General features: G+C 33.6%; 1 protein-coding gene and 1 non-coding gene across 10 annotated transcripts in view; both read left to right on the plus strand.

The window, feature by feature from the left end:
• COP1 (COP1 E3 ubiquitin ligase) overlaps window positions 1-26,765 on the plus strand; it is a 222,101-nt gene that overhangs the window by 188,465 nt on the left and 6,871 nt on the right. The window lies entirely within an intron of this gene.
• On the plus strand, window positions 14,665-14,807 carry LOC116560366. Its single transcript, XR_004272944.1, has one exon.

The raw sequence follows: 26,765 nt of genomic DNA on the forward strand, positions 1-26,765 counted from the left end.
CTTTGCAGGACATAGATGAATCTGGAAACCATCATTCTCAGCAAACTGACACAAGAACAGAAAACCAAGCACCACATATTCTCACTCATAAGTGGGTGTTGAACAATGAGAACACATGGACACAGGGAGGGGAACATCACACGCTGGGGTCTGTTGGAGGTTGGGGGGCTATGGGAGGGATAGCTAGGGTGTGGAGGTTGGGGAATTATAACATTGGGAGAAATGCCTGTTGTAGGTGACAGGGGGATGGAGACAGCAAACCACCACAGCATGTGTGTACCTATTCAACAGTCCTGCAAGTTCTGCACATGTACCCCAGAACTTAAAGTATAGTAAAAAATAAAAAAGCAGAGAGACAATATTGTCAGTTAGACTGACAGCCAACTTCTCAATGAAAGAGTGGAAGCCAACAGTGAAATCAGATATTTAGTGTGAGAAGGAAAACATTTGGCAACTAAAATTATACATCCAGTGAAAATCTCTAGACAGTGGTAAAATAAAGACATTTTAAAACAAACCTGAAGAATTTTCAGTCAGCAAACTGACACTAAAGAATACCTTAAAGGATATGCTGAAGGCAGAAAGAAAAAGATTTCAGATGAAAGTCATGTCTTTTTTGTTAACAGTGTTTTACCTAGAGACTGGAGTTAGGTAGATGAACTTATATATGTTCTATATCTGTGGATCTGTGGCATGACTCTTACCTGAAACTATTAGAATGAAATACGAAGTGTTTTAAGTATACAAATGATTCGTTCCTAAGTGATTATGCCTGTGTAAAGGGAATAATAATACTGTATTTTTGTTGGGGGTAGACCCTGAGTCCATAGTAACTTCTGCTGAGGCTGCAGGCACCCTATTGTTTTGTCAGCTCTGAACTATATCATATGTACTTATCTATTCACTAATCCTAAGTGGATAGCTAATAGTAAAAGGCAGTACTTATAAAGGACACTTAATACTGCCTTAGCTCTTCAGAAGTGACCAAAAAAAGTATACTTTATCCTCAGGAAAAAAAAAAAAAAGCAGTGGTCATTAGGGTAGACATTTTCTGTTGTGGCTTGAGACATCCAGACTCATACTAAAAGTTTCTGTAGCTCTAGGGTTGGGGGAGCTAGGGGGTCAGGATAACAGCTTTCCTATTTTCCCCTCCCTGGAACGAAGTGCAGCAAAACTTGGGAACCTATCAACTATGCTATAATACTTGATTATGCAGAGTTATAACTATCTTAGACAAGAAAACACCTTTGTTTTCAGTTATATAATTAAATTTTCTTCTATTTTCATTTCTAACAAAAATATTTGTTATATAATGAAATACTATTCTGAAACATTTAACTAAAACTTTGTGTTCTTAAGCAGATCTTTTGCTTACTTTAATTTCTCCTGATTCTTGGCCTTTAAAAGTACTTGCTGAATGAATTAATATACTATCTTGTACCGTATTTGTGTTTGTGGAACCTGCAAATTCCTCAAATAAGACATCATAGTATTTTCACTTAGAGCAGAGGCAGGCTACCTAGGTTGAAATTATCAGATTCCCCACTTAGCAGCTGTGTGACCTTGCTGGAGAAGTTCCTTAACCAAGCTGTGCTTCAGTGTCCTCATCTCTATAAAGTGCTGATAATAGTAGCCACTTATCTTCTAGGGTTGTTATAATGTTAAAATGTGGTAATACATGTAAAGCATTTGGAACAGTTCCTGATACACAGTAAGAGAGATGCATGTTTGCTATTAGGATATTTTTAATTACCCCTAGAATTACACACCATGTTTGTGCATAATGCAGAATTAATATATCACTTTTGTAATGAATGATAGAACCCTTCAAGCTTGGCCTTTATCCTGTTTGTTGTATAATTAATTAAATGGTAATTAATTGGAACCAAAGAGATGCTGAAGTAGAGGTGGGAGATACTTCTAATATCTAATAGGCTCACTTGAAACTAAATGGTAATAATTACTATTTAAGAAGCAGTTTTGCTGACATGAACCATTCATATGTACATATATAATTATTTCAAAATTACCATTTTGCCCCTTGAGATATAATCTCCAGCCTGTTTTGCCTATTTTCAAAAGCAACAAAAAATTTTAAATGTATGCAGCTACAAAGAAATAGGCATTTATTATTGGCTTAATATTTTTATTAGATTTATATTATGTTCTTCTTTCCCTTCACCATCACATCATGACTATTTCACAACTCAGTCTTTTTTTTTTTTAAGGCATATCTATTTTTCAAATTCATATAAGTTTTACCATCTAAGATAGGAATCATTCCCTTCTTAGTAACATTCTTTTGGGGGTGTGTAAAGCATCAGATTTCAGTAAACTAGAAAAGTAAAGCACATTTGAGAAGCCATGCAATACTGTATTCTAGTCTGCTTTCATGAAAGTGCAAAAGATGCCTATAATAAAATTTATTTATATGAATGGTTCTCCAATCTGACTGATAATCAGAAAACCCTAGGGCTCTTTCAAAAATAATTAACAATTCTAATTTTAGACCCATAAATAGATGTTTTGAGGGAGGAAGAAGGAGGATATAGATCTATATTTTGAAAAGTTCCCCAGGTCTCCTTGGGAAATTATATGAACAATCATGTTTGGGAACAGATGAATCATATTACCACTGGAAGAAGTTTGTTATACATCCTAACCAAGAAACCTAAATGGTTCTTAAACATCTGCTAGCAGAAATAATTATAATTATGATTACCTAATGTCTGTTAGATTCTGCTAATCCATCACCTACCTCAGGAGGAAACAAATCTGAAAAAAATAAGATACTATCTTTTTGATTTGTGTTAATTAAAAAATGCTACTCCTAAAAATATACTAACTTCCCACACTTATAAAGTTGTTTCATATCCTAAATTCCTCAGTGAATGCTGGGAATACAACATAGGACCTCCCTCCCCTCCCTCCCTCCCTTCCTTCCTTCTTTCCACTCTGTTTCTCTTCTTTCTTTTATCTTTCCTTTCTTCTTTCCTCTGACTGGATGGTTTATAACACTTTAGAAAATTTCTCTGACTGGAAGAGAGCCAGTCTGAATGAACTTTTGTCTGTCTTGGGGTAGAAGGAAAGACGATTCTGAGCATGGACCCTAGCTTCCAGACTCCCATCTCCTCCTCAGTGCCCCACTCTTCCCTCAGTGTCCAGACTAGAGTGGGGTGGGGAAGTAGAAAAGGAAGGAAATACAGTGGTGGAAAACAGAAGCAACTCTGTTAATTTTTTTTCTCTAAGTAAATTATATGAAGTAGAAATTTTCTTTAACCTTAAATGCCACTACTGTGTGGACAGCCTCTGGGAAAACATTTGTTGCATTAGATACTTAATGATGAATATTATAATAAAATCAACAAAATATGATTTATGGGGGTCTGCTAATTGACGTTTTAAATTTTTCATTATTGTCATTTTTATATTTCTGTAGTAGAGTTTTACCTGTGTTAGAATGATTAACTTTTCTTCCTCATTAAATCCTTTTTAAAAGAATGTTTGTTCTGTACATGCCAATCTTGAAGCATAGAATTGATGCCAATTTTTAAACCACTTACTGTTTTTGTTTTTAGTTCTGCCTTTATTAAGGGAAGAAAAGAAATAATTTAAGCGTGTAATCTGAATTATGCCATTAACCTAACAATAATTTTTATTATAATCTTACCATGCTAAAAAGTGTCCAGAATATTTTGAGATGGGAAGGGTTTTGAATTTGGTTTCTAACGTTTATCTTTTGGTAATCCCTACCAAATTTTCATAATGGTAGTGGAAAGAAGGAAAATGAATATTGGATATCATTTCCTTTACTTAAAAGCTTTTGATGAATACTATTTGAATTGGTTTAGTATGCTGAAGTGTATGTAATGGAAGAACATAATTATTTTCTAATTGAATAAAATGTATTTAACAAATACTGAAAGCAGAATTAACTCAGCAAAAATTACATTTTTTGATTAGAAAATGGATGGCATTTGCTTAAGAAAAATTTTTTTTTACTAATTTAAAAATAACCTATCTGGGGGAAAGAAACATAATCTTCACATTTTACTTCTACAGTCTCACATGTAACCACTATTGTTCTCATGACACTTTCCTATATTGATGTGATCTCTATAGGGTTTGTGCCTTTTTAATCTTTTATTCTATCATTTCTTAAATTCTATTTTATTCAGCGCTTTCCCGAATAAAGCTATCAGGATTGACATCAGCTATTCCCAGGAAAATAAAAAGGTTATTACTGCTGAACATTGGAATAATTTGATTATGTAGATTGAAGAAAAGCCAATCTATTATAATTGCTGTAAAGAAGCCATTTAATTTTGTGCCTGTTTGCATTAGTCTTTTTTTAACTGCAGATAAGCAGATTAGTGGGATGAAAATATAGATTCTTTTTTTGAATTGTGATAGGCAACTGAAAGATGAATATGAGAGCAGAAAATGTATCTGAATCTTTTGGTTTAAATGATAAAGTATTTACACATTGTAGAGAATTAAATAAGCAATTGTTCTTTCTTTTATTTATCTGTAGGATCTTTGGCTCTAATAAAAGTAGAAAGCTTTAGGGAATATATTATATAGAAAGTAAATCTGACTTCAAGATTCATTTCCTTTTTGATGATTTGTTGTTTTAAATCCTAAATATCTGAAGCAGTGACTCCATGACTCACCAAGCATATCTTTGTGAGCTGATTACCAGAGATTTGGAGGAAAAAATATTAGTAGTTAGTTTTGCTTTTAGTGTTTTTTATTTCTCACAACATTCCAAATGTTTTGTTTTAGAATATACAATAATTCTTATGTTATTTTTTTAATTGCTAAGAAGATTTTTAATTGCGAAGAAGACTCAAAAAAGTCCTCATGGAACTTACTGATAGTGTTACCACCTGATAAATAGCAAGTAAAATGTCTTATTTTATTATGGACTGTCTAAATAACTTTGTCAGATTTGAAATATGTAACTGAATGTATATAATTTTTTTGTAGCAGCCAAGAATAATTTAAGTCACACAACTAATACTGATATGCCCTTATCATTTTTTGCTAACCAACCAAATCTGTATTCACATGATCATCCTTAATGTTTGTACTAATAGAGGTCTACAGTGGTGCAAATTGAACCAAAATGTTGACTAATAAGATTGAATAAATGAGGCACAGCACAGCGGCTCATGCCTATAATTCTAGCACTTTGGAAAATTGAGGTGGGAGGATCACTTGAGCCCAGTAGTTTGAGACCAGTATGGCCAATGTGGTGAGACCCTGTCTCTATTAAAAATACAAAAATTCGGCAGGCATGGTGGCACACACCTGTAATTCTAGCTACTTAAGAGGCTGATGCAGGAGAATCCCTTGAACCCAGGATTGCACCACCACACTCCAGCCTGGGCAACAAAGCAAGACTTCGTCTCAAAAAAAAAAAAATCGCATAATTGATAAAGAGACTTATAAGAGTATTTGCATTTTAAAATAGTTTTATATTCTGCACTTAATAAAATGGTTATACCTTTCCCGGTTAATAAATTAGCCTTGCAACTTCAGAGTTCAGTAAGAATCCCTGTTTATTACTGGTATTCTTATTTCCTCAAAGTTTTTTGTTTTGTAAAGAATTTAGATCTTCTAATTCTACATCTTTTGTATTTCACTGGATTTTTAAGATCTGACAACTGATTTTCTCTTTACTAATAGAAAGCATGAAATGTCATTGATAGCAAAACAAATTATAAGATCCCTTAGGGAGATCTCACTGGTCTTACTGGTAGGGAAAGCCCAATTATCATATAGACTTTACATTCTCCATCAGAGTATCTACTATGTTAAAACAGGTTACCAGTCATCCTAGAATAGAGAAAAATATTTATTTTATCCAGTGCATGTCCTTTATACATTAAATTCATGCTTTTACATACTTCTGTTTTCTGTTTATTTTGTCCTTCCAAATCATTGTTTTAGAAATATAGAGAAAAGGGTTGACCAGCTACAGTGGCTCACACCTGTAATCCCAGCACTTTGGGAGGTTGAGGTGGGTGGATCACTTGAGGCTAGGATTTTAAGACCAACCTAATCAACATGGCAATGCCCTGTCCCTACCAAAAATCCAAAAAGTAGACTGGCATATTGGCTCATGCTTGTAATCGTAGCTACTTAGGAGGCTGAGACATGAGAATCACTTGAACCTGGGAGGCAGAGGTTGCAATGAGCCAAGATCATGCCACTGCAATCCAGCCTGGGTGGCAGAACTGAATCTGTGCCAAAAAGAAGAAAAGGGTCATTTTTCAAGGGTAATAATTTAGGGGTGGTTTTGGGTTCTAGCTTTTGCTTTTTTGTTAGTCTTTGTTTAAATGTCATATTAACTCCAAACTCACTCATCTAATATAACTAATGGTGGTAGTGGTGAAGGTTTTTTTGGGGGGAGGTGATATTAGTAAATTGTTTAAAGGTATATTTTTCCTATCAAATGAAAGCTATCAAAAGCCTAGGTAACTTACAAGTTTTTATGTATCCTATGTATTTTAGATTTAGAGATTTGCATCAACCAAAGTTACTAAGAATGAAACTGTTGGCTCTGAATACATGTGAATAAATCCTTAGGAAAAGATTTCCTACTTGCCCTTTAGGTGTCATGTTTCTTACTAAGTGAAAACTGTCAATTACTTTTTAAAAATAAGCACAAGATTTTGGTTCTTTGCATGCATTGCATTTGAATTATGCAATTTTGAAGGGTTTTCTTTGTGGGTTTCTTTTTAGAGAGGGTCTTGCTCTGTCACCCAGGCCGTAGTGTGGTGTAGTCATGGTTCACTGCAGCCTTGACCACCCAGGCTCAGATGATCCTCCCTCTTAAGTAGCTTGAACCATAGGCATGTGCCACCACACCCAGTAGATTTTTTTTTTTTTTTTTTTTTTTTTTTTTTTTTTTTTTGTAAAGATGAGTCTTGCTATGCTGCCTAAGCTGTTCTCAAACTTCTGGACTCTCAAACTCCCACCTTGGCCTCCCACAGTGCTGAGATTACAAGTGTGAGTTACCATACCTGGCTCAGTTTCTTCTTATTACAGTTAACTAAATTATACAAGTTGAATATCAGAGGAGTCAAATCAGAATAACCACAAACTTTTTTCTCAAGTAAATAAAGTAATGCCTGATGAAGAAGAAACATCTTTAGCATTTAGACCCTCTAACTGTAGTTACATCTTATTCAGGAGACCCAATGTCTTTTTTTTTAATCCCTGCATCATCTGTGCAGAAAGAGTGAACTTTTAATGCAAGAGGAACTTTTAATGTTCCTTAGTTCAACATTTGAAATGAAATGTTAATGAAGAAAGAGCATGTAACAAACTTTTTGTTGTTTATACATTTCCTTGGTTATTACCACCAATTTTCACTACTCCCAATAAAACACATCCAGAAGAAATATATTTAAGATATACGAGCCCTGTAATTTTTAATTTCATCCAGTTTGTAATTTTTTATAACTTTCCTTGATATTTTGTTTGACCTTTGGGTTATTTGGCACATAATAATTGTATATATTTATGGAGTACACAGGGCTATTGCAATACAAGTAATGTATGGTGATCAAATCAGAACAATTAGCATATCCATATTTCTCATCTCAGAAAGAATAAATATCTCTGTGTTGGAAACATTTAATATTCTCCTTCTAGCTATTTGAAATGGTATATTATTGTTAGCTATAGTCATCCTACAGTACTATACGACACTAGAACTTACTCCTCCTATCTAGCTGTAATTTTGTATCTTTAAACAAATCTCCCCATCCCCTAGTCTTTGCATTATTTAGAAGTGTATTGTTTAATTTCCAAATTTGAGAGTTCTTCAAGTATCTGCATTTTAAGTTTAAGGCTGGTTTCATAGTCTCAGATATAGTCTAGCTTGGTAAACATTTCATGTGCACTTGACAATAATGTGATTTTATTAGTTAGATTGTTCTATAAATGTCAGGTCAAGTTGGTTCAAGTGATTTGCAATTTTTCTATTTCTGCCTAATTTTCTATCTGGTTGATATATCAACCAAAGTGGCGGTTTTGGAATTTTCAACCATTAATTGTTCAGTTAATTATTTCTCCTTACAAATGTCAGTTTTTGGTTTTTTTGGTGTATGCTCTGTTGTTTGGTGTGCATACATTTATAATTGTTATAGCTTCTTGATATGTATTGACTCTTATCATTATGAAGTGTCCCTTTTTGTCTCTGATAATGTTTTTGATCATAAAGTCTGTTTTGTCTAACATTAACATAGCCATTCCAGCCTTTTTATAGTTACTGTTTATGTGCTATATATTGTCTACCTACCTTTTTTTAATTTCAACCTATTTATTTCTTTGAATGTAAAGTATGTGTCTTACAAGTGGAATAGAGTTGAATTTTTTTGTTTCTTCAGTCTGATAATTCCTGCCTTTTGATTGGGGTGTTTAGACCATTCCTATTTGATTTAAATAATGTCTTGTTTTGATTTATGGTAGCATTTTGCTATTTCTTTTCTGAGTGCCCTTTTTATTTCTGTAGTGGTCTTTCACTACCTTGTGACTTTGTAATGTCCCATATAAATTTAATTTAATTTTGTTTTATTTCCTTAGTAGTTGCTCTAGGTATTACAATTCGCATCTTACTAATCACAATTTACATTAGATTAATACTAATGTAATATTTCGTAAAATATAGAAACTTTGGTTTAATGCCACTACCTTCAAAATTGCTGCCTATTTGGTGCTATTTTTGTCATATATATGACATCTACTAAAAATCCTTAGTGTTTTTCTCCCTGCTTACTCTGTCATAAGGGAGAGAGAGAGAGAGAGAAATATGGAGGTTCTCAACTGTAATTGTGAGTTTTCTCTTTTTCCTTTGGAATGTATCCATTTTGCTTCGTGTATTCAGTGCACTATTGTGCATGTATTTCAGATTGTTATTCTTGAGGAAAAAAAAAACCTTTATTCTGAGGTAGTATCCCCCTTTATTTTGATATTTCTTGTCCTGAAGTCTTATTTTCTCTGAAATTAATATAGCTTCCAGCTTTCTTTTGCTTAGCATTTGCATGATATGTTTTTCTCCATGTTTTGACTTTTAATCTGTGTCTTTATTTGTAAAGTAGGTTACTTACAGATAACATACTACCTTGCTATGCCACTTAATGTATGTGTGATTATATTTGTATTAAAATATATCTTCATTCCTGCTCCATATTTTTTCATTTATTTCTTTTTTTCTCTGTCTTTTTGCAGATTTCATAGGATGTTCTTTATGATTTGTGTCACCTCTTTTGACTTATTATTTATACCTTTCTTCACAATTTCTCTGAGTGATTGCCCTAGAGCTTACATTATGCCTTTTAAAGTAATCTGAGTGTTTTTTAAGTAATACTGTACTGCTTCAAGGGTAGTATGAGAACCTTACAACAGTGTATCTTGAATTTCTTCTTACATAGTGTCCTTTGTGCTATTGTTGTTATATATTTTACTTTTACATATGTTACAACACACAATAAAATGTTGCTACTTTTGCACTAATTATCTTTTAGAGAAGTTAAAAATAAGAGAGAAAATGAATATTATTTTATCTTTAGTCATCTTCATTTATTTGTATAAATTCAAGATCCTGACATGCATCACATCCCTGATAACTTCCCATAACATTTTCTGTAGGGTAATTTGCAGATGGTGAATACCATTCGGTTTTTGTTTGTCTGAGAAAGATATTTATTATTCCTTTTTGAAAGATATTTTTGCTAGGTATTGAACTCTGGATTGACAGATATTTTCTTTTAGCACTTTAAAGATGTTATACCATTGTCTTCCTGCTGACATAGTTTCATAAGAGAAGTCTGATGTAATTCTTATCTTTGTTCCTCTGTAGATAATATGTCTCCTTTTTTTTCCCTCTCTTTGTTAAAGATTTTTTTTTGATTTTTCAGCAGTTTCCATATGATATGCTGAGATGTTGGCTCATCTTGCTTAGTGTTCTCTGAACTTCTTGAATATGGGTTTGGTCTCTACCATTAACTTTGAGAAATTCGCAGTTGTTATTTTTCCAAATACTACTTCTGCCACCTTTTCTCTTCACTTGGAATTCTAATTATTATGGGTATGTTAGCTTGTTTAATACTGTTTCACAGCTCTCAGATGCCCATTTTGTTTTGTTTTTTTTAACTTCTTAGTTCTTTGTATTTTATTTTGAGTAATTTCAGTTGTTCTATATTCAGGTTCATGTTTTTGTTTTTTGAGATGGAGTATCACTCTGTTGCCCAGGCTGGAGTGCAGTGTCATGATTTCAGCTGACTGCAACCTCCACCTCCCAGGTTCAAGCAATTTTGTCTTAGCCTCCCGAATAGCTGGAACTATAGGCACATGCCACCACACCCAGCTAATTTTTGAATTTTTAATAGAGCTAGGGTTTCACCATATTGGTCAGGTTAGTCTTGAACTCCTGACCTCAGGTGATCCACCTACTTCGGCCTTCCAAAGTGCTGGGATTACAGGCCTGAGCCACCATACCTGGCCCGTGTATTTCCTCAACTGTTTCAAGACTGCTGATCATACCATCAAAAGCATCTTTCATTTCTATTACTATGTTTGTTTATTTCTAGGATTTCTGTTTGATTCTTTCTCATAGTTTAATCCCTTCACTGAAATTACCTATTTGATCTTTAATGTTTTCTACATTTTCCATCAGCCCCTTTAACCATATTAATCATCATTATTTTATTTCATACAGTTTAACATTTGAACTAAGTTTGATTATTTCATACAGTTTTAACATTTGAACTGAGTGTCATACTTGAGTCTGGTTTAATGATTGCTTTTTCTCCTCAGATTCTATGTTTCCCTGAATGCCTGTAAGTTTTGGTTCAAAGCCAGGCATGTTATATAGGACAGTAAATACTGAGGTAAATATTTTTTACACTTGGAAATTTTTTACACAGGTGCATTTTTTTTTTTTTTTTTTTTGTGCCTGACCTTCAGTGTGGGAGTTGTATTAATTTAGTCAGGGTAAACATGTGTTCAAAGTGTGGTCTATTAATCATCTACTTTAGAATTATTAGTAACTTAGGAAATGAATTCAAAATTTAAATTTCTAAACCCTCGACTTGTTATATTTAGAGGGTAAGGACCAAGAACCACCTTTTGTTGTTGTTGTTGTTGTTGTTATGGGTTATATAATTCTCTCCTTTTGTTAAGTAGCCTAGAATTGCATGGGTGAAGCAAAGATCCCATCTCTGTCACATCCAATCTTGAAGCCACCTGAGGAAATTTAGAAGTGCCATAGTGTTCCCAGCTGGGAAGAAAATGCCAAAGTGTTTCTAATAGTCACTGCCACAGACCTATTCTTCCTTTACAGGAATGATTAGGAACTGTCTCAAACCCTCCTGAGTGCCACATCAGGAGGCTCTCCATGGTTTGTTGGTCACTTTGGAAGATGTAGAGAGGAAATCCAAGGGAGACATTAGATAATAGGCCAGGGTTCTCGTCGGTCTCCTCAGTGTCAAAAACAAAGGCTAGAACATTCTGGCAGCGCCATAAGTTAATCAGAACATTAAAAGCTGGAGTCGAAGATCTGCCTCCTGAAAGGTACTATGTTCTGATGTTTACAGCCAAATTCCATGAAACATTGACTGATGTATTACAATGGACACAACTCTGAAATAGCTCATTGGAAGAGATGCATAGGGCAAGGTATTGGAGAGTGGCAGGTGGAGCACATGGAAGAATAGGTCTGTGCCATTGACTGTTAAAAACACTTTGGCATTTTTCCTGGATGGGTACCCTCCTAGTACCTTAATGTTTTCACCAACCTGGAGGCTCTGGAACCTCCATTTTTAACAAACTTTCCATGGGATTCATATATAATAAAGTACTATAAAATAGCAGTTTTTGAGCTCTTTTCTGCTTGTATATTTGCTTAAGAATTTTCTAAATTAATAAATTTTGCATGATTGGTTAAACTTTCAAGGATCCAAATGACCAAAATAAGAACTTACTTGAAGATTCAAAATATAACAAATGAGGTTAATTTAAATCAAGCATTGAGTTTTTGGAGAATATGTTCTGTACAATAAAAAAATAGTTATTACAAAATACCTTTCCAACTTTGACATATTAACATCCTAATTCTCTTCTGGCTTTAAAAGTCTTTCTAAGTTATTTAAGTCTAAAACCTCAGAATCATTATTATTGCATCTCTTTATATTCTGTCTAATTATTCATCAAATAGCAGCTCTTTCTTTGAAGTATCTTCTATATTTATCTTTGTTTTCGTTCCTGCTTTTCATCTCCTCATTCCTGTTCCTTATCTTCACCTTCTCTTGATTTACTTCTAACAGCTTTATGTACCCTTCAGCCTTTATGCGCTACCAGCTGTTCATCTTTATACAGAGATACTGAGTCAAACAACAACAAACATTGCTTGTTACCTTTAGTTGACCCAGGTCTTTCAGAAAAGTTTGAAATTCAGCATTTGCATGTACCTCGATCTGGTATATTTTGGCCAACACTAAAAATAAGGGGAAATTTTGATAAATATATTACCTGAACTTGTTATTTAATCTATTTCACTTCCTATAGCTTTATCTAATTTTAAAATTAAAAGTATAGAATAATCACAGATGTGATTTTAAATGTTGTTCCTATATCTACTTCTTAACCACTCTATTCCCTCATCTCATGTGTTTGTACTTAGACTATTATATCTAAACTATTACATTCAAGATTTTCAGTAATCTAGTATAATGCTATTCATCTAACTTTCTTTTTTTCTAACACAGTTCACTTACTTCATTAAGAAAGGTTCTTCATTGTCACATGCTATTCCCATTCTGGCTTCTAAACTTGTGTTCATGTTGTTATTCATGTATCTGTATTGCCTTGTCCTCTTATTTCTGCTTAACTAAATTCTCATCATTTTTTTAGCTCAATCCTACTTTTATTTCCTCTTTTAACCATTTTATCTCTTTCGTTTCTGGTTTCTCACAGCTGTTGATGAACCTATAGAATGTAGTCTACCAACTACCATTCAAATATTCATCTTGAATTGTTTGTTGTATTTTCATTAGTGTTACCCCGGTTACACTTCTTGCTTCAACTTAGAAAGCAAAAAAATACAAACACCAGCAGCTACCAGAGTAAGAGCTACTTAGTTCTCTGGGAAAGAGGAATTAAAGAGAGTTAGAATAAAATTTAAGCCTGCTTAACCTGGAGATCCTACCTTAATCAATTTCATAAGATCGTAAATCTACTGACTAGAATATACTAGTATTATTACTATTAGTATACTTTGATACTGATAGTACTAATATAATACTAATAGTATTGACATAACTGCCCTTTAACTGTAAAGAAATTAAGATTATATAGTATTTTAGTAAAAGTAGCTACTATTTATTTGGTGCCTATGATATGCCAGTTACTTTTTGGTTACATGCTGTAAGGGAGAAAAGATTCTCACCTCTTGCTTGATTCATGACTGAGACCTCTGTAAGTTTTACATGACATAGAAGTTTTACATAACACAGAAGTCTTCAGAAATGAAGACCCAAAGAATGGGTAAACTTATGTATTTTTATGGTTAGGTTTGATGAAGAGATGGTTAGTCATGGAGAAGTATGATTGGAGGACAAAGGGGTATGATCTAATGATAGTAAACTGGGGGCAACTTAGCAAGGTCTGTTTGTTCAGCTTCTTCTTTGTATCTCTGTCTCCAGAGGAAAGGACATTCCTTTTCTCCAGGTAAGGAAAGGTAAGGACGAGGGTCTTATGACCTGCTTCAGAGGAAAGTCAGAGAATTCTTTTATGACCCACTTCAGAGGAAAAGTATGGGAGAAGTTCTTCCTGCTTCTGGTGTTTTTTCAAATACCAAGGTGCGTATTTAGAGGTAGTGTGTTCTGATCCCTAACAATGCTCTACTGTGTTTTCCTTGAATCTTCATAAAGATTCTACCTAAGATTATCTGCTTTGTATTTGAAGAAAGTGAGTCTCTAAAAGGATTAAGCAGAACCAAAATTCAGATCCAGGTTTCCATGTCTTAAATGTATTGTTTTTTCTGTTACCCCCAAAATAGTACTGAATTCTAGAATCAGCTTTGTTAGCCTGGAGGAAATTTGCAAATAGCTCTCTTAAATATGCACAGTTCTACTATGCTCAGAGGAGCTCTTCTCAGTAATAATCAGCAATTTATTCATTTTTCCCCAGTCATACTTGTCATGGTAAGCACATTGTTCTCAAACTTTATTCAAAAGATCATCCAGAGTCCAGAGATACTATTAACATGTGCTGCAAGTTCAAAGTGTTTGGAGATAATATTTGAGTGCAGTGTGGCAAGGATAATCAATCAGGTTGTTCAGGCCAGTTGGCAGAAGACTTTGAAAAGCATTGAGAATGAAAGGAATGATTAATGTATGTGTTCTTGTGTATCTAAATCCTTCTTCTCTTGTGTATGTTCTTTACAACCTTTTCTTCCTAAGGATCACTTTGACTTTGTATGCTAAGTATACCTTCTTAATGGTTCTTTTTCTATTATCTGAATCCCAATTTTTTATTTACCTTATTTGAATGCACTAAAGTATATTTAAATGATTTTTAATTGATGCAGTTAGGTCATTGGAATATAAAAGACTGGTTAACAAAAGTCTTCCTAATAATGAAGCACACCAAAATGGAAGCTGCAGGAACCAACCATGTGGACAAATGAAAAAATGCCTTTTGTCTACAGATTGCAGCAATCCTACATAAACATATGGAGGTCTCTGTCTGGCTTAGGACAGCTGGCTAAGTCTGATCGTTCCCCTCCATACAACCTTTAAAACTGCCACTTTGAATATTGCTTTCTTTGCCATTTTATTCAGTATCTCTGCTGGTTATGGGTACTAGATTGTTTTTTAATTGGGTAACCAAGTAATGTTACCTCTTTATCCATCTGAACTGGTTTTTGGGGTATCGTATGAGTTTTGAAAATTGGTATTATTTGCTTATTTAAGGAACCTACAACCAGAAAGTAGAATGCATGTAGAAATATTATTCTTCTCTTGCTGGGTGCGGTGGCTCACACCTGGTAATCCCAGCACTTTGGAAGGCCAGCTGAGGCAGGTGGATCACTGAATGTCAGGAATTCAAGATCAGTCTGGCCAACATGGTGAAACCCCATTTCTACTAAAAACACGAAAGTTAGCCGAGCATGGTGCAGAGTACTCATAATCCCAGCTACTTGAGAGGCTGAGACAGGAGAATGACATGAACCTGGGAGGTGGAGATTGCAGTGAGCTGAGATCATGCCACTGCACTCTAGGCTGGGTGACCGGGTAAGACTCCATCTCAAAAAAAAGAACAAAGAAATATTATTCTTCTAAGGGGCCCCATTGGCTTAGCTAATTCATGGTTACCAGTAAAGGTCAATAGATACGAAGGAGCTAATCAGAGTTAGCTTCCATGAAGTTTTTCTCATTAAGACAGTGATTTTTCTAAAATCTAGTTTTTGTAATCTTTTAAGGCTGTAATCAAAGTTTAGAAATAACCATTTGCAAAGGAAAGCTGGCTGCTAAGTTTACCTTCTTAGTACTGAATTTAAAATCTTGGTTTTTCATAGTTTGTGTTTTGCTGTTAGTTGTGGGGAGAGGTTACGCCCACCTACCTCCACCTGCCTTCTGCAACTTAGCAGCCACAGCTGGGTTTGTTTATTATTTTTAATTTTTTGAGATGGACTCTCACTCTGTCTCCCAGATTGGAGTATAGTGGCGTGATCTCAGCTCACTGCAGTCTCTGTCACCTGAGTTCAAGCAATTCTCCTGCCTCAGCCTCCTGCTGGAATTACGGGTGCCCACTACCATGCCTGGCTAACTTTTGTATTTTCAGTAGAGACAGGGTTTCAATGGCACAGGGGTTCATGCCTGTAATCTCAACAGTTTGGGAGGCCGAGGCAGGTGGATCACCTGAGGTCAGGAGTTCAAGACTAGCCTGGGTTTATTTATAACTAGTTGTATGAGGATCCTTGTTTATGGTGGTGACATCCCATATTTCTTACCCTGAACAGTTTTTGTGTTAGACAGTTGTCAAATGAGTAGCCATACTTTTCTAGACCCTTTAGAAATATACTTTTTTTTTCATTTTAATGAGCAATTTTAAGATTTTCTAAGCAAGGATACTAGTGGAGAAGAAAGAGGAGAATTTGGGATTAACTGATTTTGAAAGTGTTCCCTTGTGATGAAGAAATTCCAGTTCCCCATATCTTAAATTGGAATTTTGTGTACAGAGGGATAGATTGGGAGGAGAGTGGGAATTTGGCCTGTCAATGCCATGTATATTAACTGTGGAGCACTGTTTACCACTTTGGTTCTGTGTCCAAGCCGTTTTTTCTGATGATATCACTTGAAATCATACTCAGAGAGAGATATATACAAGACCAAATTTTGCATATAACAAGGCTTTTAGGAACCTTAGTTTATGAGATTTGAACTGCAATGTATATTTATAACGTTTGAGAACTGGAAGCTCTATTGTACATAGTAATGACCACCCAAGACACCTTTCTCCTTCCTTCCATTCTGCTATAGTAAATTCAAGATGGGGCCCAGGCATGTGATTAGCTTACGGGGTCAATATGATACAAATCAGCATTGGTGTATTTCTCAGTCTTCACAAGTTGATTCCTGGCTTTGCTGTTTATTATTTATGTGTATGAATTTGGACAAGTTATTAAGTCTAAGACTATTTTTCTTTGTAAATTGTGAATAAAAATAGTATCTTTCTCATTAGGTTGCTATGCAGATTAAGTGAAGTAATCCATATAAAATTCTTAACTAAGTCACTGACCTATAGTGCTCAATAAATAATTATGTGATAATGATACAGGTTTTTAAGTGTGTGTGTGTGTAATAGTAAAAGGAGACACAGATCTGAAAATCTCAAATTCACGAAGTTCATTTATTGTCTGTCTTGCAGACACAGTTCAGACAGCTAATTCACTCAACCCCCTTTGATTTTTTATAGATTGCAAGGAAGGCTAACTTAACATTTTAGTTTAAAGAGCAAGACCTTTTATTGATAGACTGTAGCTTTGTGTTCATTCTTTCTTAGACATTTTAACATATATTTTTACCAAGTCAACTTTGAAAGACCACATACTGAAAGAAAGGTCAGGGACAAAAAGAAACTATTAGGCTTACAAATGGCGTTTTAAAACCGTTGAAGATGATATTGGAACCTATGTTTGAGTATCTTTGTATGGACTCTAACTTGGTACCCAAATGCAGCATAGATTTATGTCTAGAATAAATAGGTCACTGTTTCAATAGGAGGATTCTCCTGATGAATCGGATAAGTGAAATGTATTTAACTCTGAGATCCCAAAACAAAAGAAATTTGATATTTTTAAAGATGCATTAGAAAGTGCTTTTAGTGAAAGAGTGATTCTACATGTCCGGAAATCAACAATGGCCCAATAGGATAAAGTAACAAAATGTCAGTACTGGTGATGAAATTAGACTATTGAATAGTATCAGTATCACTTAGCAAGGCATTGAACAAAGAAAAATTTTAAGATTCTCTATATCTTATATCTGTATTTCTTCTCAAGGGTAAGGGAGAGGGTGTTCATAAGGCAACTGTAGATCACTCATGAAAAGAAGGGCAAATTTGTTTGAAATTGTTCTGTGGCCGCAGTATCTTGAGTGAAAATCAGATTTGACTATATACACAGTCCATGACCTCCTACATGAGAAGAGAAGCTATTTTAGTTTTCAGGATGCAATTGCACTACAAACAATAACAGCCCACCCCAAAGAGGAAAAAAAAATGAAGCAAAAGCCCATTCTTTTATGTTTATCATCTTGGTATGAAAAAGAGCTTAAGGCAGGTATGGTCTTTTATTTTCAGTGACATGAAATCATTACTGCAAATTAACCCTCTCTCTTCTGACAATGAGAAAAGATATTTGTGTTCATAAAGAGAATGCCTTTGCCCAAATAAGACCAGAGGCTCTATGGAGAGAATGTTAAGGAATTGACAGATATAATACAGATTGTGAGTTGCTTTGTGTGAAGCCTAGTTACCTCAGCTTTTTGTTTTCTTCTTTATATTTATTTGAGGAAGGATATTAAATTCAGCCATGTTTCTCACTGTTCTGTGCCCTTTAGGGAGCTGTATTTGCAAATACTATAATTTACCATTTCCATTTAACCAAATGCTTGTTAAAGGACTTAAATGAACATAAAATTTAAACTTAGTGGGCACACTTTAAGAAGAAAATTCACTGCTTATAGGACAAATTGTTTAACACAGAACTGCTTATAATTTCACTAGCCATCTCAGCTGCAGTTTTTGCTTTTAGAGGACAAATGTGAATAGTATTTCAGAGTACTTTGCATTTTCTGTGTCACTAATAGTATTCTACCACTTGAAATGGGAACTAACCTTAAAAATCATACTCTAGGCTTTTTACCCCACAGTAATCTACTCTGCCACTCTGTCTAGCTATCTATATATAGCATTTATGTTTTGTCCACATGTTAATTTGATTTTAGGGATACAGATTATCTTATATAATTCTGGCCCATTTCCTCCTGAAAACCAGTTATGGCATGTCTATGAAAATAGAAAACCCTGTAAAATTGTTTTTTTCTTTAAGAGAAGCCTACAGACCTGTCTTGGGTGATGAAGAGTCTTAGAATTGAATATGAAATTTGGCTTGCCACTTAAAACAGAATGGAGTCTCAAGTTGGATATAGGGTTATTTGTTAAATCTGAAACAGAAAAAAAAAAAAAAAAAAGATAAAGGGAGGGTATAATCACCAAATAGAAAACTTTTGACTCAGTACATTTTGAGAAGGCCCCAAAGATGTATTTGATCTATCACACAATTCAGGTTTACATTAATAATGATAATTTACCTAGAAAGACTTCACACCTGAAAATAGTTGACTTCCTAACAGGGAGATGAGAGACACTCAATTTTCCCCTATTCTTTTGTACTGTGTGAATTTTTACCACATGTGTATATTAACTATTCAAGTTAACTAATAAATATATTTTTTTAAATAAGAAAAAGGTATCTAGGTAGTCCTTGAGGAATCCATTATTTATTATCTTCATTTTTAATCCAACAGTCCTGCTAAACTCGCTTATTTTAATTATTCATTTCTACATTCCTTGTATTTGTATGTACACACTTAAATCATCCACAAACAATTAAAGTTTAATGTCTGCTTTTTCAGTACTTATACCTTTATATCTTTTATTCATTTGCCTTATTTTGATGGCCAGAACGTCTGCTGTACTATTAAATAAAAGTAGTGGTTATCTGGCTACCTTGACTTGTTCCTCAACAAAGGGAAAGCTTTTAAATATGTTATCAATAAGTATGTCTGCTGTAAGAGTTTTGTAGATGCCTACCCTTATAAGGAAGTTTCTTTCTGTTCTCAATGTGCTGAGAATTCTTACCATAAATGAATGCTAAAGTATATGATTGCTTTTTTTTAAATAAATACCTATTTAACATGATATAATATTTTTCTTTCAAATATTGGTCTAGTAGTTAAAATAAATTGTTTTTACCTAATATTAAACCAACCTTACATTCACTGGAATAAGCCCAACTTGGTCAAGATTTATTTTCCTTATATATTGTTAAAATCAACTTGCTACTGTTTTGTTTAGGATTTTTTCATCTGTCTTTATAAATAACATTGGCCTGTAATCTTTTCCTTTTTTTGCATTGTCCATGTCAAGTTTTTATATCATGGATATGTTAGCTTCGTAAATCAAGTTAAGGAGTTCTTTCCTCCTTTGGTGTGGAAAAATTTGTATAATATGGAATTACTTCTTTCTTGAATATTTGGCTGAACTTGTAGATAAAGTCATGTAAGCCTGAGGTAGAAATATTTTTGACTGTTGATTTATGAATTCAATGCCTATAGGATGATTCTTGTTTTGTATTTCGTCTTTATTAATTGGGTAACGTTTTATAGGAATTTTTCCACTTGGCTTAAATATTGAAATGTATTAACATAAAGTCTTTTCAGTTTCTTTTTTCTGTGAAATTACTCATTCTCATTCTGAGAGAAATCATCAGTTTTGAAGAAAGAAATTTTAAATAAAGAATGGTTGTATTCTGATTTTGTTTAATAGTTATCTCTATTTAATAAAAGAGGGAGAAATGTAAGCTGGAAATGTTTATCATAGTAAATAGCAAAGCTTATGTATAAAACAGTCTTTATATTTAACTGGGAGAGAGGAATGACAAAAATATTTACCTTTCTTTTTGATAATGCAGTGCTATATTCTGGGGGAGAAATAGCTTCATAGCTGAAATGGCTTTCCTCTTATACTGAATGATTATGGAGATCTTCTAAATATAGTAGTGGTAAGGGGTTTATGTATTATGTTGGGAAATCAGAAAATATTTAAATCATGTATAATGACTTTTAATTGTTAAAGACCAATATTGGATTTAAAGTTAACTTATAAAATACGTATTTGTTTTTGTGTGTTTGTTGTCAGCTTTTTAAATTGATATTATGGTATAATGTATATAAACATAAACTACATACATTTTAAAAGTATTCAGTGAATTTTGACAAATATATACATCAGTATAATTACTACCTCATTTCATATGTAAAAACATTTTCATCACCCAAAAAGTTTCCTTATGTCACTTTGTAATCAGTCCCCTCCCCTTCTCCACTACAGGCTACTAATAATCTGCCTTTTGTCACCATAAGTTTAGCTTATTCAAGAATTTCATATAACAGGAATAATACAGTATGTAGTTTTTTGTGCCTGGCTCCTTTTATTTAGCATGATATTTTGAAATGCTTATGTTATTTCCTGTATCTATAGTTTTTTTCTTATTAGTAATCCATTTTATAACTATGCAACAGGTTTTGTGTCTGTTTACCAATTTTTAATATTGCACTTGTTTAGAGTTTTGAATTATTTTTAATAAAGGTGCTGTAAACATTGATAAACAAGTGTTTAGGTGGATATATACCATCATTTCTTTTGGATAAATACCTAGGAGTGGAATTACAAGATCATAGAGTAGGTGTCAGTTTAGCCTTATCAAACTGTCAAACCTTTTTCCGGAGTTGTTATATTACATTCATTTATCACTTAACAATGGGGATATGCTTTGAGAAGTGCCATTAGGCGATTTTGTCATTGCACAAACATCTTAGAGTGTATTTACCCAAACCTGGATGGTATAGCCTACTACACATCTTAGCTACGTGGTATAGCCTGTTGTTCCTAGGCTACAAACTTGTACAGCATGTTACTACACTGAATAGTGTAGGTAATTGTAACACAGTGGGATTTGTGTATCAAAACACAGAAAAGCTACAGTAAAAATACAATGTACCAGGTAAAAAATGGTACACCTGCCTAGGGCATTACCATGAATGGAGCTTGGCAGACTAGAAACTGCTCTGGGTGAGTCAGGGAGTGAGTGGTGAGTGAATGTGAAGGCCTGGACATTATTGTACATTACTGTAGATTTTAGCAACATGTACACTTAAGCTATACTAATTTATTTAAAATTTTTTTTTCTTAACAGCTGCTTACTATAACTTTTTACTTTGTAATTTTAATTTTTTTTACTTTTTGACTCATAATAACTTTTAGCTTAAAACACAAACACATTGTACAGCTGTACAGATTTTTCTTCTATAAGCTTTCTTACATTTTTAATTTTTTTTTTACTTTTTAAACATTTTTTGTTAAGATCATCATCACTGTCTTCTACATCTTGTCCCATTGATATGTCTTCAGGGGCAATAACATACACAGAGCTATCATCTCCTATGGTAATGATACCTTCTTCTGGAATACCTCCTGAAGGATCTACCTGAGCCTGTTTTACAGTAACTTTTTTTGTTAATAAATAGAAGGAGTACAGTCTAAAATAATGATTAAGAAGTATAGTACAATAAATTTATTGGCCCACCATCATATATGTGACCTATGGTTGACCAAAATGTCATTATGAAGTGCATGAGTATATTTTGCACTCCTGCCAGCATCCTAAAATCATTGCATTTGTTCCACATCTTTGCCAAGACTTGATATTGCCACTTTAAGAATAAGCGATTTAGTTGTTCTAGTAAGTGTGGATGGTATTTTAAATTTTTTGAAGTCCAATTCATCAGGTTTTTTTTCCTTTATAGTAAATGTTTTTTGCATCCTAAGAAATATTTGCCAACCCAAAGATTTTCTCTGGTGGTTTTTTTTTTTTCCTTGAAGTTTGTTTCAACTTTTACATTTACGTCTTTGATCTATCTAGATTTAATTTTTGGAATGGGTGATAGAAGGATTCAGGTTCATTTTTTTCCATATACACAGCTGTTTTAGTATACATACAGTTGTTCACATACCTGCAGTTGTTTTAGCACCATTTGTAAAAATTTACTTTTTTTACTTGCCAAGTTGTTTTGAAATTCAGTTGCTTATGTATGGATCTGTTTCTGGAATTTATATTCTGTCTATCCTAATACCACACTGTATTGATTCCTAATGCTTTATTAATAGTAGAGGTTCAAATCATGTCTTGTAAGTCTCCAGTTTTATTCTTTCTTTTTCAAAATTATTTTAGCTATTATAATGTCTTTGCTTTTTCATTTAAATATTTGAATCACTTTGCCAGTTTCTACTAGAAAAGCTTGTATGATTTTGATTGGTATTGCATTGAGCCTATAAATAACAAGAATCAGCATTGTAACAATATTGAGTCTCTGGTCTGTGAACATGGTATAACTATCAATTTATTTAGGTATTCTTTAATATCTCTTAGAATTGTTTGGGAACTTTTAGTGTGTAGGCCATATTTATATATATGGTTTGTCTAAATGATTCATGCCTTTTATGGTACTATAAATGGTATTTTTTAAAATTCCATTTGCTTGTCATTTATGGAAGTAAACTGATTTTGATATAATTGACTTTGTGTCTGACAATCCTGCTGAGGACAATTTATTTTTTCTGGTAGCTTATTTTTAAGATACGTTAGGATTTTCCACATAGGCTATCATATCATCTCTTTCACAAATAAAGACAATTTTTATTTTTCAGATCTATATGCTTTTTCTTTTTCTTCACCATTACACTGGGTTGTACCTCTAATACATTGTTGAATGGAAATGGTGAGAGCAAGCATATTTACCTTGTTCCCAATCTGAGAGAGAAAGAGTTCAACATTTCACCACTAAGTATGATGTTAGTTGGAAGTTTTTCATAGGTATTCCTTATCACCGTGAGAAAGTTCCTTTCTGATCTGAGTTTGCTGAAGGGATGATGAATGCTACCAAGTGCATTTTCTGTGTTAATTGTGATTACATTATTTTTCTTTTCTTTTTTTTTTTTTTTTTTTTTTTTTTGAGACAAGGTTTCACTCCTGTCACTCAGGCAAGAGTGCAGTGACACAGTGATGACTTATTATACGTTCAGGTGATTCTCCCACCTCAGCCTCCTGGGTAGCCGGGACTACAGGTGCACGCCACCACACCTGGCTAGTTTTTTGTGTTTTTTGATAGAGACAGGGTTTCCCCATATTGCCCAGGCTGGTCTCACACTCCTGGACTCAAGCAATCCACTGGCCTCAGCTTCCTGGAGTGCTATTACAGGCATGAGCCACCCCACCTGGCCTCTTCGGTTCTCTTTACATGTTAAATTATATATATTTTTAATGTTGAAAACCAATGTGGATGAATTCCATTTAGACATGATGCATTATTCTTTTTGTATGTGACTGAGTTATCTTTACTTGTATTTTGTTAAGATTTTTTACATCTGTTTATAAAAGTAGTTGGTAGGTAATTTTATTCGTTTTTATAATACCATTTTCTGGTTTTGATTTACAAGCTGAGTTTGGAAATGTTCCTTAGTCTTCAGTTTTAACAACTTTTTCTTTCTTCTGCTGTAATTGGGAATTTGCATCTTTCATAGAATTTGTTCATTTTATTACCTCTCCGTTTTATTGACATACAGTTGTTCATGTTTATTTTCTGATTATTGTTGTAATATCTGTAGGATATCTAGTAATATCCCTTAATTTATTACTGATACTGTTAACTTATATTTTCTCTTTTTGTTGAGGCTTATCAATTTTATTGATTGTTTTCAATGAATTAGCTTTTCATTTTAATAATTTTTTATCTTTGGTTTTATTTTTATTTCTTCTCTTTATGACTGCCATTCTTGTATTTATGTTATGTGTAACTTGCTCTTTTCCTAGCTTCTTAAGGTGCAAGTTGTTACATCATTAATGTTAAACCTTTCTGCTTTACTCATGATAAGTATTGGAAGCTATAATTTCTGGGCATTGTTTTAGAAGCATTACACAAAGTTTGATGTGTTGCAATTTTATTATCTTTTAGTTTAAAATGGTTTCTCATTTCCATCCTTGGGTTATTTAAGAGTATACTTTTAAATTTGTAAATACTTGCATATTTTTCAAGATTCATTTTTGTTACTGTTTTCTACTTTAATTCTGTTTCATGTTTGTTTGAGACACAGTCTCACTCTGTTGCCCAGGCTGGAGTGCAATGGCACAATCTCAGCTCACTACAACCTCCACCTCCTGGGTTCAAGTGATTCTCCTGCCTCAGCCTACCGACTAGCTGGGGTTACAGGTGCCTGTCACCACACCTGGCTAATTTTTTGTATTTTTAGTAAAGACAGGGTTTCACCATGTTGGCCAGGCTCGTCTCCACTTCGGCCTCCCAAAGTGCTGGGATTGCAGGCATGAGCCATCACGTCCGGCTTTAGTTCTGTTTCTTCAGAAAACATACTTGCATGATTTTAGCCCTTTAAATTTACTGTGTTTTGTTTTATGGTCTGACACATGATCTTCCTTGGGAACTAGTACACATGCATTTGAAAAGAATGTGTATTCTACCATTTAAGTAAAATTTCCTGCAAATGTCAGTTAAGTTTGGTTTTGGTGCAATTGTTTAAGTCTTTTATATAATTATTGATTTTCTGTCTACTTAGTCTTTGAATTATTGAAAGAAGACTGTTAAAAGTTCCAAACATGAGTAATTTTATTATTCTATTTAGTTCTATCAGTTTTGGTGTTGTTTCAGATATATTTAGGATTTTTTTATTTTTACAAATTGACCCTTATTTAATTATGAAGTACCTGTCTTTATCTCTGATCAAATTTCTTGTCCTGAAGTCTGCTTTTTCTGACTTCTACATTTCAGCTTGCTTATGATTGATGTTTGCATGGTGTATCTTATCTGTATTTTTATGTTTAAAGTGTTTCCTGTTTTTATTTTTTTAAGACAGGGTTCTCACTTTGTTGCCAAAGCTGATCACAAACCCATGGTCTCAAGCAGTCCTCCCACCTCAGCTTCCCAAAGTGCGGGAAATACAGGCATGAGCCACTGCGCCCAGCCTAAAGTGTGTTTCTTGTGGACAACATAGAGTTGAATCTTGCTGTTTTATCCAGTCTTATAATCTCTGCCTTTTAATTATAATATTTAGATCACTTATACTTAATTACCAATACAGTTGGTTTTATGTCTGTCATGTTTTTCATCTCTAAGTTCCTGTTCTTCATTTCCATTTTTTTGAATATTTTTGTAATATTTTATCTCCTTTACCTAGCTTATGAGGTATACTGTTTCTTATATTTTTTAATGGTTTCTCTAAAGTTTATAGTATGTTTAACTTTTTACAGTCTATCTTTAGATCATATAATATCACTTTATAACAGAAGAATCTCATAACATTATACTTATATTTTCCTCTTTTATTATTTGTGCTTTTGCTGTCATGTATATTTACTTCTGTTTGTGTTATAATCACCTTAAAGCATTGTTACTATTTTTCCTTAAAATAGGAAATTATCTTTTAAAGAAACTAGAAACAAGAAAGCAAATTATTTTTCATATTTATGTAGCCATTCACCATTTCTCACAGTATTCATCCCTTTTTCATTTGTTTCTTTGTCTTTCTGTCTGTCTATTTATTTATTTATTGAGACAGAGTCTTGCTTTATTTCCCAAGCTGGAGTGCAGCGGTGCCGTCATAGCTCACTGCAGCTTCAGATTCCTGGGCTCAAGAGATCCTCTCCCGTCAGCCTCCCGAGTAGCTGGAACTAGAGGCATGCATCTCCATGCCTGGTTAATGTTTTTGTTTTCTAAAAATTTTATTTTTAATAGCAACCAGGTTTCACTGTGTTGCCCAGACTGGCCTCAAACTCCTAAAGTCAAATGATCCTTCTACCATAGCCTCCCAAAGTGCTGGCATTGCAGGTGTGAGCTACCATGCCCACCTTTATCCTTTTTGTAGATTAGAGTTTTCATGTAGTATAATATTCCTTCAGCCTGAAGAACTTCCTTTTACAATTTCTTACAGTATAGGTCTGTTTGTAAAAAATTATCTCCACTTTATTCTATCTGAAAATGTCTTTATTTTGACTTTAATTTTGTATATTTCTCAATTGATAGCTTTCTTGTTTATCATCTTAAAGATTCTATCCTATTGTCTTCTGGCATGCATTCTTGCTTATGAGAAATTGCTGATCTTTCTCTTTATGTAATATGTCTTTGTTTCTCTGTCTGTTCTCAATATTTTCTCTGTTTCTTGTTTTCAGCAATGTTAACTGTGGCGTGCCTTGATGTGGTGGTGTACTTTTTTCTGCTTGGAAATTGTTAAGCTTCTTACATTTGTGGGTTTATAGTTTACAAATTTGAAACATTTTTAGTCTTATGTCTTTATATATTTTTTCTTCTCCTCCTTTGGGACTCCAGTTATACATTTAT

The sequence above is a fragment of the Sapajus apella genome, unplaced genomic scaffold (genome assembly GCF_009761245.1).
Source record: "Sapajus apella isolate SASKATOON/1434 unplaced genomic scaffold, GSC_monkey_1.0 scaffold25, whole genome shotgun sequence".
Lineage (NCBI taxonomy): Eukaryota > Metazoa > Chordata > Mammalia > Primates > Cebidae > Sapajus > Sapajus apella.